Source organism: Triturus cristatus, chromosome 6 (assembly GCF_964204655.1).
Source record: "Triturus cristatus chromosome 6, aTriCri1.1, whole genome shotgun sequence".
Taxonomy (NCBI): Eukaryota; Metazoa; Chordata; class Amphibia; order Caudata; family Salamandridae; genus Triturus; species Triturus cristatus.
Genome location: NC_140589.1, coordinates 142877701 through 142890701, shown reverse-complemented (window position 1 = coordinate 142890701; position 13001 = coordinate 142877701). Strand labels below are relative to the sequence as shown.

The following is a 13001-nucleotide window of genomic DNA, read 5'->3' as shown; positions in this document are numbered from 1 at the left end:
AGCATCCACAGAGACAGTGACACAGCACCCACAGACGCAATCATATAGTACCCACAGACAGAATGATACATTTTCCATCGACACAATGTTGCAGCATCTGCAGCCACTATGATAAGCTGCCACAATGACACAGCACCCCGAAAACAATTAATGATGCGGCATCCACAGACACCATGATGCGGCATCCACAGTCACACTCGTACAGCTTCCATAGACACAATAATAAACTTCCAGAGACACTGTGACACAGCATCAGGATGCTGATACAGCATCGAGTCACAATGATACAGCCTCCAGAGACACAATGATGCAGCATCTGAAGACACACTGATACTGAATCCACAGCCGCAATGGGACAGTTTCCACAGACACTGTGATACAGATTTAGTAGACACAATCACACAGCATCCACAAACATTACAATACAGTATCCGCACACACAATGTTACAGTTTCCAGAGTGACTTAGCATTCACAGACACTGTGACACAGCTTCCACAGACACAGTGACTAAGCATCCACAGTCACTGTGACACAGCTTCCACAGACACAGTGACTAAGCATCCACAGACACTGTGACACGGCTTCCACAGATACTGTGACACGGCTTCCACAGACACAGTGACTTAGCATCCACAGACACTGTGACACAGCTTCCACAGACACAGTGACTTAGCATCCACAGACACTGTGATACAGCTTCCACTGACACAGTGACTAAGCATCCACAGTCACTGTGACACAGCTTCCACAGACACAGTGACACAGCTTCCACAGACACAGTGACTTAGAATTCGCAGACACTGTGACACAGCTTCCACAGACACAGTGACTTAGCATTCGCAGACACTGTGACACAGCTTCCACAGACACAGTGACTTAGCATCCGCAGACACTGTGATACAGCTTCCAAAGACACAGCTACTTAGCATCCGCAGACACTGTGATACAGCTTCCACAGACACAGTTACTTAGCATCCGCAGACACTGTGACACAGCTTCCACAGACACAGTGACTTAGCATTCGCAGACACTGTGATACAGCTTCCACAGACACAGTGACTTAGCATCCGTAGACACTGTGACACAGCTTCCAAAGACACAGTGACTTAGCATCTGCAGACACTGTGACACAGCTTCCACACACAGTGACTTAGCATCCGCACAATGTGACACAGCTTCCACAGACACAGTGACTTAGCATCCGCAGACACTGTGACACAGCTTCCACAGACACAGTGACTTAGCATCCGCAGACGCTGACACAGCTTCCACAGACACTGTGACTTAGCATCCGCAGACACTGTGACACAGCTTCCACAGACACAGTGACTTAGCATCCGCAGACACTGTGACACAGCTTCCACAGACACAGATACTTAGCATCCGCAGACACTGTGACACAGCTTCCACAGACACTGTGACCTAGCATCCACAGACACTGACACAGCTTCCACAGGCACAGTGACTTTGCATCCACAGACACTGTGACACAGCTTCCACAGGCACAGTGACTAAGCATCCACAGACACTGACACAGCTTCCACAGAAACAGTGACTAAGCATCCACAGACACTGACACAGCTTCCACGGACACAGTGACTTAGCATCCATAGACACTGTGAGACAGCTGCCACAGACATAGTGACTGACGTACAATTCACAGACACTGTGATACAGCTTCCACAGACACTGTGACCTAGCATCCACAGACACTGACACAGCTTCCACAGGCACAGTGACTTAGCATCCACAGACACTGTGACACAGCTTCCACAGGCACAGTGACTAAGCATCCACAGACACTGACACAGCTTCCACAGACACAGTGACTAAGCATCCACAGACACTGACACAGCTTCCACGGACACAGTGACTTAGCATCCACAGACATAATGTGGAACAACTTCGACAGACACAGTAACTTAGCATCTACAGACACCATGATACAGCTTCCACAGACACAATAACTTAGCATCCACAGACACCGTGATACAGCTTCCACGGACACAATGACTTAGCATCCGCAGACACTGTGATACAGCTTCCACCGACACAGTGACTTAGCATCCGCAGACACTGTGATACAGCTGCCACAGTCACAGTGACTTAGCATCCGCAAACACTGTGACACAGCTTCCACAGACACAGTGACTAAGCATCCACAGACACTGTGACACAGCTTCCACAGACACAGTGACTTAGCATCCGCAGACACTGTGATACAGCTTCCACAGACACAGTGACTTAGCATCCACAGACACTGTGACACAGCTTCCACAGACACAGTGACTTAGCATCCGCAGACACTGTGACACAGCTTCCACAGACACTGTGACACAGCTTCCACAGACACTGTGACACAGCTTCCACAGACACAGTGACTTAGCATCTGCACAATGTGACACAGCTTCCACAGACACAGTGACTTAGCATCCGCAGACACTGTAGCTTCCACAGACACAGTGACTAAGCATCCACAGACACTCTGACACAGCTTCCACAGACACAGTGACTAAGCATCCACAGACACTGACACAGCTTCCATGGACACAGTGACTTAGCATCCATAGACACTGTGAGACAGCTGCCACAGACACAGTGACTGATGTACAATTCACAGACACTGTGCTACAGCTTCCACAGACACAGTGACTTAGCATAGACAGACTTCGACAGACAAAGTGACTTAGCATCCACAGACACACTGTGGAACAGCTTTGACAGACACAGTGACTTAGCATCCATAGACACTGTGGTACAGCTTCAACAGACACAGTGACTTAGCATCCACAGACATACTGTGGAACAGCTTCGACAGACACAGTAACTTATCATCCACAGACACCGTGATACAGCTTCCACAGACACAGTAACTTAGCATCCACAGACACCGTGATACAGCTTCCACAGACACAATAACTTAGAATCCACAGACACTGTGATACAGCTTCCACTGACACAGTGGCTTAGCATCCGCAGACGCTGTGACACAGCTTCCACAGACACAGTAACTTAGCATCCACAGGCACCGTGATACAGCTTCCACAGACACAGTAACTTAGCATCCACAGACACCGTGATACAGCTTCCACAGACACAATAACTTAGCATCCACAGACACTGTGACACAGCTTCCACAGACACAGTGACTTAGCATCCACAGACACTGTGACACAGCTTCCACAGACACAGTGACTTAGCATCAACAGACACTGTGGCACAGCTTCCACAGACATAGTGACTTAGCATCAACAGACACTGTGACTTAGTTTCCACAGACACAGTGACTTAGCATCCACAGACACTGTGACTTAGCAGCCGCAGAAAATGTGATACAGCTTCCACAGACACTGTGACTTAGCATCCACAGACACTGTGATACAGCTTCCACAGACAGGAAGACACAGCATCCGCAGACAGAACACAATGAAACACATCCACAGATACAACAGTACAGCTTCCACAGACACAATAACTTAGCATCCACAGACACCGTGATACAGCTTCCACAGACACAATGACTTAGCATCCACAGACACTGTGATACAGCTTCCACCGACACAGTGACTTAGCATCCGCAGACACTGTGATACAGCTTCCACAGACACAGTGACTTAGCATCCGCAGACACTGTGATACAGCTTCCACCGACACAGTGACTTAGCATCCGCAGACACTGTGATACAGCTTCCACAGACACAGTGACTTAGCATCCGCAGACACTGTGACACAGCTTCCACAGACACAGTGACTTAGCATCCACAGACACTGTGACACAGCTTCAACACACACAGTGACTAAGCATCCACAGACACTGTGACACAGCTTCCACAGACACAGTGACTTAGCTTCCACAGACACAGTGACTTAGCACCCACAGGCACTGTGACTTAGCAGCCGCAGACACTGTGATACAGCTTCCACAGACACAGTGACTTAGCTTCCACAGGCACAGTGACACAGCTTCCACAGAAACTGTGACACAGCTTCAACAGGCACAGTGACTTAGTATCCACAGACACTGACACAGCTTCCACGGACACAGTGACTTAGCATCCATAGACACTGTGAGACAGCTGCCACAGACACAGTGACTGATGTACAATTCACAGACACTGTGATACAGCTTCCACAGACACAATGACTTAGCATAGACAGACTTCGACAGACAAAGTGACTTAGCATCCACAGACACACTGTGGAACAGCTTTGACAGACACAATGACTTAGCATCCATAGACACTGTGGTACAGCTTCAACAGACACAGTGACTTAGCATCCACAGACATACTGTGGAACAGCTTCGACAGACACAGTAACTTATCATCCACAGACACCGTGATACAGCTTCCACGGACACAATGACTTAGCATCCACAGACACTGTGATACAGCTTCCACTGACACAGTGGCTTAGCATCCGCAGACGCTGTGACACAGCTTCCACAGACACAGTAACTTAGCATCCACAGGCACCGTGATACAGCTTCCACAGACACAGTAACTTAGCATCCACAGACACCGTGATACAGCTTCCACAGACACAATAACTTAGCATCCACAGACACTGTGATACAGCTTCCACTGACACAGTGGCTTAGCATCCGCAGACGCTGTGACACAGCTTCCACAGACACAGTGACTTAGCATCCACAGACACTGTGACACAGCTTCCACAGACACAGTGACTTAGCATCCACAGACACTGTGACTTAGTTTCCACAGACACAGTGACTTAGCATCCACAGACACTGTGACTTAGCAGCCGCAGAAAATGTGATACAGCTTCCACAGACACTGTGACTTAGCATCCACAGACACTGTGATACAGCTTCCACAGACAGGAAGACACAGCATCCGCAGACAGAACACAATGAAACACATCCACAGACACAACAGTACAGCTTCCACAGGCACAATAACTTAGCATCCACAGACACCGTGATACAGCTTCCACAGACACAATGACTTAGCATCCACAGACACTGTGATACAGCTTCCACCGACACAGTGACTTAGCATCCGCAGACACTGTGATACAGCTTCCACAGACACGGTGACTTAGCATCCGCAGACACTGTGATACAGCTTCCACCGACACAGTGACTTAGCATCCGCAGACACTGTGATACAGCTTCCACAGACACAGTGACTTAGCATCCGCAGACACTGTGACACAGCTTCCACAGACACAGTGACTTAGCATCCACAGACACTGTGACACAGCTTCAACAGACACAGTGACTAAGCATCCACAGACACTGTGACACAGCTTCCACAGACACTGTGACACAGCTTCCACAGACACAGTGACTTAGCTTCCACAGACACAGTGACTTAGCACCCACAGGCACTGTGACTTAGCAGCCGCAGACACTGTAATACAGCTTCCACAGACACAGTGACTTAGCTTCCACAGGCACAGTGACACAGCTTCCACAGACACAGTGACTTAGCTTCCACAGACACAGTGACTTAGCATCCACAGACACTGTGACACAGCTTCAACAGACACAGTGACTAAGCATCCACAGACACTGTGACACAGCTTCCACAGACACTGTGACACAGCTTCAACACACACAGTGACTAAGCATCCACAGACACTGTGACACAGCTTCCACAGACACTGTGACACAGCTTCAACACACACAGTGACTAAGCATCCACAGACACTGTGACACAGCTTCCACAGACACAGTGACTTAGCTTCCACAGACACAGTGACTTAGCACCCACAGGCACTGTGACTTAGCAGCCGCAGACACTGTGATACAGCTTCCACAGACACAGTGACTTAGCTTCCACAGGCACAGTGACACAGCTTCCACAGACACTGTGACACAGCTTCAACAGGCACAGTGACTTAGCATCCGCAGACACTGTGACACAGCTTCCACAGACAGGAAGACACAGCATCCGCAGACAGAACACAATGAAACACATCCACAGACACAACAGTACAGCTTCCACTGACACAATAACTTAGCATCCACAGACACCGTGATACAGCTTCCACAGACACAATGACTTAGCATCCACAGACACTGTGATACAGCTTCCACCGACACAGTGACTTAGCATCCGCAGACACTGTGATACAGCTTCCACAGACACAGTGACTTAGCATCCGCAGACACTGTGATACAGCTTCCACCGACACAGTGACTTAGCATCCGCAGACACTGTGATACAGCTTCCACAGACACAGTGACTTAGCTTCCACAGACACAGTGACTTAGCTTCCACAGGCACAGTGACACAGCTTCCACAGACACTGTGACACAGCTTCAACAGGCACAGTGACTTAGCAGCCACAGACATTGTGATACAGCTTCCACAGACACAGTGACTTAGCTTCCACAGACACAGTGACACAGCTTCCACAGACACTGTGACACAGCTTCAACAGGCACAGTGACTTAGCAGCCACAGACACTGTGATACAGCTTCCACAGACAGGAAGAAACAGCATCCGCAGACAGAACACAATGAAACACATCCACAGACACAACAGTACAGCTTCCACTGACACAAAGCATGCTGTTTAACAGGATTCTGTGTCAGAAATGAACGTCGGGGAACTGTGCTCGATACGCCCCCGGGCATCTGAGCAGAGCCCTCGGCCGCCACTCACTCACCCCAGGAAGGTGAGGCCTGCTTCCTGTAACTGCATCTCCTTTCCCAGTACAGATGTCGTTTGTTTACAGGGTGTGCTGCAGCTGAGGTTTGGGCTGGAATTTCCCCGCGATTCCCAGGCCGTGAGAGGGTTCAGTGTGCCAGCACAGAAAGATGCCGAGGCTGAGTCAGCCGTGGTGGGCATCGCCGCAGAGCACCAGCCCGCGGTTCCAGGCCCCATCTCCCAGGTGACGTTATTATGAGGCGTTCCTCCTAAGTGTGTTAGCAGACCCCTTGCATGCTATTACTACAGAGTTCAAAGCAGGCGCGAGCTGTTTATCCGCCCAAAGTGAGTTTCCACTCGCTAGCATCACCGCCATAAAAGCGCATTTATTGGAACATGGACATTTTTTTCCAAATACAATAACATCACATGGCACCGCAAGACGAGGGTACGCATCCTCCCTCCTGGTGTCCTCCCCTCCATGGCCTCACACACAGCCTTTCCCTTGATGTCCCCCACTTCCCATGCTGGGGCATTACTCCGACAAGCTGCATCTGTATTTTCAAAGGGCCTGAAGCTCAGTTTACAGAAAAATACCTAAAACCGAGGCAGATCGCTGCAGTGAGTCGGAAGTGCAGCAGGGAGAGCGGAAGAGAAGCGGCCTGTCCACGGATAACACTGGCCTTTTATTGTTCATGTCATTGGAAGCAGCAGAAGAGAAGACTTTGGAAACCAGCACTGGCAAAGCCAATAGGTCTGGCTTATATTTTCAGGCGTAAACCAGGCCTACTGGTTTGCAAACGATAGGGCTATTGGAATAATGCGATTTGGTAGCCGCAGTGTTTTCTGTATACTTGTCAGAACCCCGTTCAGGGCCACTGGCAAGCAGGAGCGACTGGGCCCGGGCTGAGGACTGTTACTCCCAATGTGCCAGGGTCCGACCTGTTATGGATCCTGCTCAAATGCACCCGACTCTCGGGGAGCGTCGGATGAGCAGTCGAGGCTCCTTCGAGGGAGGCGCCGATACAGATCAGTGATCACAACTCATAACTCAAAGTGCAAGCAGCGCAAACAATAAATAAAGGTCCAGTCAAATACTTGTTTTGAAATAAGAAGAAGCATTTCCATTCTAATTCTACTCATGCAAAGGCAAAAGACACTCAAAACGAACACGCAGTCTCCCCTGAGACTGGGGCTCCAGCAGTTGTCAGACAACTCCCTGTCCCAATTGCTTAAGTGCAACGGGTCCAATGTAATTTCCCATTCATTGCTAGCCACATGCAGAGAATGTAAACTATTAGGCCGTACTCAAGAGTTCTCCCCTCTGACTCCTTTCGGAAGTCAAATTGCAAGAGTCTGCAGGGCCGAGGTACGAATCACAGTACGTCCCCTGGGCCTCAGAAGTGCAGTGTAGTCCTGCTCCAGATCAGCAAAGTCAGGTTGCATACAGTCCCAAGTGGCAGAATCCGGCAAGCGCAGGCTCTCTCCTTCGAGCCATTCTACCGGATGGGTCTAGCAATTGGGGTTGTTCCTGCTCCGGTGAACGCGCAGTAAGTTACACTTCCCTTCTCAAGGGATGGGGGTAGTTTGATCTCCTTGCGCCGATGGGGCTCTGGCGACATACTTTGATCCTCCGTCCTCCTTCGGTATAGTTTGCAGAATGAACAGCCTTGATCACAGCAGCAGTTTCATGGTCCTGGCCGATGACCCAAACCCTTCGTCTCAGCGTCTCTGGCGACATACGGGGTCGCCATCACAGCACTCATATGTCCGGTCACACTGAACTGGTTTTGATGTTCACAGTGGCCCCCACCACGAGGTTGTGGAAGTCTGACACCCTCTCCTCAACCCTCGCTCCTCGGCTCAGTCCACGGCGGCCTCTCCTAGTACACTGGTGTCGCCGAATCAATCCAGCACACAGGCTATGGCCCGATCGGTGCAAAAGCAGATTCCTCATACCTCACAAACGAGCCCTCACAATAGGGCTCCCCCTGGGTCTTGCTCTTTCCAACACTCTCCTCTTCCACAAAGGTGAGCAGGCAGGCGCTGTGCTCCAGGGTAGGGGGTCTTGGTGTCCCTGGGTGATGTACCCTCACCCAGAAGAGACTAGCAAGCCTGGAACTCCAGTCCCGGGCCACAGGCAGAGATTTTGCAGAGCTGCTCCCCCTCGCACAGCCCTTCTGGCTGCTTGGCAGATGACAACATTTGGGGGCTCAAACCTCTATTTATAGTCCTTTATCAGACACAAAATATAATTTAGTGACTGAGTATTTGAAGTTTTATGTTGGGGTTCTGTTTCGTTGAAATGGGCATTGTTCCCCTTTCTTCTTTCTCCTGTAGGATGTCTGCCACAGCAGGCAGGACTCCGAAGCTGATAAACCCACAACAGCATTCATGGGAGTGAACAGCATTCATACTTGGATGTCAGCCACTGTGATATGTGCACCAAAACGTTAATCCTGTGCTCCCAGCTCTACTCTTTAGGATTACCTTATCAGCCCCATCCATCTCTCTCTTCCTGAGATGTGTCCAGGCCCCTTCCTTGTAATCTATCATTGAATGAAAGAGCCCTTTGAAATGCAGAGAGAGTCTGGCTCTCCCATCCTCTAGTGCATGTCCCTCCCAGCTTACAAGAATGAAGCAATACACACATCTGTCTGGGGGATTCCTCTACTCATGTTTTCAACCAGGCAAGCCTGGGATTCCCAAAATGGAACCCAGGGTCCTCCATGTAATGTACCAGTGCAGACACACTTGCACTCAGTGCACATCCACAGCACTCTTACCTCACCCGCATTGTTATCCTCATGTAGAATAGCATAACTACATGCAGCAAACACATTCAGTCTGTGCACACAGTTCAGAACTGCTGCCTTTCTGTATTGTACTAGAATGTTTTATTTTTAAAACACACACTGCCAGCTTACACACATTTACCATGCATGCACTGTACCACACTTCACCCCTTGTGTAGTGTACTTCATGTGAGCACACATGAACTGGGCACATTTCCATCACGCATGCCCTTCTACATCTGCCTGATGTAGGTCAGGGGTGAGTAAAGCACACTGCAGAGGAACCTTTAAAAAAGTGGGCGAGTCCGTAGGCCTCACTCCAGTGACGCAGGCCTTGTTCTCCACCACTAATCACTACACGGTACGCTGTCACCACCGCGCTTGTGCTGCTTAATTTGTGGTGAAGGCAGTAGCCCATCCCGGTCCAACAAGACCACAATACGTGAGACAGGCCTATGTTATGGTGCACACACATGATCCATGTTCGCATATGACAAAAAACACATCAGCATAAGGGATCCAGACAACAGTACATGTGAGCACTCAGGACATGGGTACTCGTGTCTTACCATGCAAAGGACTTTTCCGTCCCAACAATAATTATGGATTGTCCGCATTTGTCACATAAACCATCATCTGCTACATAATATTCGGATTTTAACTAAAATATTGTTTCTAGTTCATATTTTTCGAAAGTTACTAAAATTGCACCTGCATGTATTACCGTGCAGTGGAAGGCCCCTTGCAGTGGTAGACTGCTCACCTTTCAGTTGCTTATTGATGTATTAGTGTTAAATGAAATTAAACTTCGCCCAGATAATGGTAATATGTAAAAATGACAAAATAATGAAGTAATGCTGTCACAATAAATGTTGCATTAAGCCGCAAAATTTCTTTTTTCTTGCCACCTAATTTAGTCAATACTGATGCATTTTTTTGGTCCATCCCTGTCACCCACTTCCAGTGGCCCTGGCCAAAGCGATCAATGCTGAATTTGTTTTTCAGCTGATGCCTGGGGCGAGAGTAAGGAAGCTGATACACCGCTGAATTTACCAGTGGTTTGTCAGCTTAATGCAGTTGCAACAAACGCCAAAGTGTTGTCCCTTTATTTGAAATCACTACAGAAACTGGCGGTCCTTAGGTGTTCACAGTAATGCATTTGATTTGCTGTGAAGTAAACCAATCTGTCTTGCGGGTGAAAAAAAAAAAAGCAATCAATAACAAAGACTGATTGCTTTTGTATACAATAAATTATAAAGAACTGAATGACACAAAACGTGGCGATAAAGTGTACTAAGACCAGGTTAGAGGGGCCGCGCTGAGCGGGTAACGCCACGAGAGTATAGCGCTGAGCCCTAAGTACACTGGGTGTGATACCTTTGGTAGTTTGTGATTAAGTGTACTTAACAGATGTGAAATAATCCTTCATGCATTCCAATAGAAGTACTTCCAAGGAAGTGGAAGATTACATACAATAGCAAGAAAGTGAAACGATGATGGGCTGATCAAAATATGATTAACAATGCCTCCAGCCAATGGCTGAATGGGGCTCACTCAAGCAAGCCAATGGTTTGAAAGGGGCATACTCACTCTGTTTATTGAGCACAGGTCAATTTGGCTTTGCACACATACAACAGCTGCCCAACTGAGATTGTGGATAAATGTCACTGAACAAAGCCATGGCTTCCAGAAGACGGTGGTTGGCGAAGGTGTAACAAGGAGAGAGACATGCGTTGCTACAGCATTTTTCTGACTGCACATCCAGACCTCTCCAGTGTGTTTGCTCTGCTACCATTTTCAAAGCATGATAGAGACATTCTTATACCTCTAGTGTGACAAAGTAGCCTATCCATTATGTCATTCGGGTATGAGTGTGCTAAACTGCCATCATGCCATGAAGTAGCCCCCCGACCAGGGGTTCCCACTGCGTTGTCTCACCAGTTACCTAACGGACCACATGTGAGATGGTCCGGCTGCCCTATCCTTGATAGTCCATGACTGCCCCTAGTTTACTCTCCCCCTCCCTGGTTTGTTTATTCATATGGCAAATACCTGTTACATGGCATATAATTGCAGTAAAGTTATTTCTACATGTCAAGATGGATATCACCTGACTGGAACAATGTACTTAATGACGCCACGCTCCAATACTGATATGTAACAACTGTACTAACAAATGCCAATAAAAACAAGTTTAAAAAAAAAAATCATGCCATGAAGTAGCCTTCCCTTTCAATTATATTTTTAAAAAAATAATCGGCTCATCAAACTTTAAAAAAAAAGTTCTCAGGGTTGATTCAAGCAAAATCACCTACAAATATGTGTGTTGGGGGTTCTGTCATATAAATTTGCGAGGCCTAGTGTTTGCTGCCAAATGTTTGCTTGCCAGGTAATGGGCTTTCAGAATTCATTTTCTGAGATGTATTCACTACCTCGCAAACTTGGAAATATTTTATATCTCAACACTGAACCAACCTGTTCCATTAGCTCCTCTGTCTTACGCTGAGTGCCCCGAGCCTGTCCCAAGTAAGCACTGGCCACTGTAACAACATGGCAGGGGTGCGATATTCAAGCTACAACAATATTATTTATTCCTTTTTCCTTCACTGGGCATGTCCAGCGCCTGCCCCATCTGATGTGTTATTTCCCCTGTCTTCTATGCTAGAATGCAAATATATACTCTTGTAGAAATGAGAGATGGCAGTGAGTCTGAACGGCTGTGTGTGAAGTTAGGCTTGGCTGTGTGTGAAGTTAGGCTCGGCTGTGTGTGAGGTTAGGCTCGGCTGTGTGTGAGGTTAGGCTCGGCTGTGTGCGAGGTTAGGCTCGGCTGTGTGCGAGGTTAGGCTCGGCTGTGTGCGAAGTTAGGCTTGGCTGTGTGCGAGGTTAGGCTCGGCTGTGTGTGAGGTTAGGCTCGGCTGTGTGCGAGGTTAGGCTCGGCTGTGTGTGAGGTTAGGCTCGGCTGTGTGCGAAGTTAGGCTTGGCTGTGTGCGAGGTTAGGCTCGGCTGTTTGTGAGGTTAGGCTCAGCAGTGTGCGAGGTTAAGCTTGGCTCTGTGCGAGGTTAGGCTTGGCTGTTTGTGAGGTTAGGCTCGGCTGTGTGCGAGGTTAGGCTTGGCTGTGTGCAAGGTTAGGCTCGGCTGTTTGTGAGGTTAGGTTCAGCAGTGTGCGAGGTTAAGCTTGGCCCTGTGCAAGGTTAGGCTCGGCTGTTTGTGAGGTTAGGCTCGGCTGTGTGCGAGTTTAAGCTCGGCTGTGTGCGCGGTTAGGCTCGGCTGTTTGTAAGGTTAGGCTCGGCTGTGTGCGAGGTTAGGCTCGGCTGTTTGTGAGGTTAGGCTCGGCTGTTTCTGAGGTTAGGCTCGGCTGTGTGTGAGATTAGGCTCGGCTGTGTGTGAGATTAGGCTCGGCTGTTTGTGAGGTTAGGCTCGGCTGTGTGCGAGGTTAGGCTCGGCTGTGTGCGAGGTTAGGCTCGGCTGTGTGCGAGGTTAGGCTCTGTGCAATGTCAGGTGACACTGAGTCAGGGCAGCTCTGGGTGGAGGTTGACATTGGGTATAGACAATGATGGATGGCAGTGAATCTGTGCAGATGTGT

The 13001-nt window shown here is 48.8% G+C and overlaps 1 protein-coding gene across 4 annotated transcripts in view; it reads right to left on the bottom strand.

The window, feature by feature from the left end:
• Positions 1–13001, bottom strand: part of BABAM2 (BRISC and BRCA1 A complex member 2) — a 922754-nt gene that overhangs the window by 514705 nt on the left and 395048 nt on the right. The window lies entirely within an intron of this gene.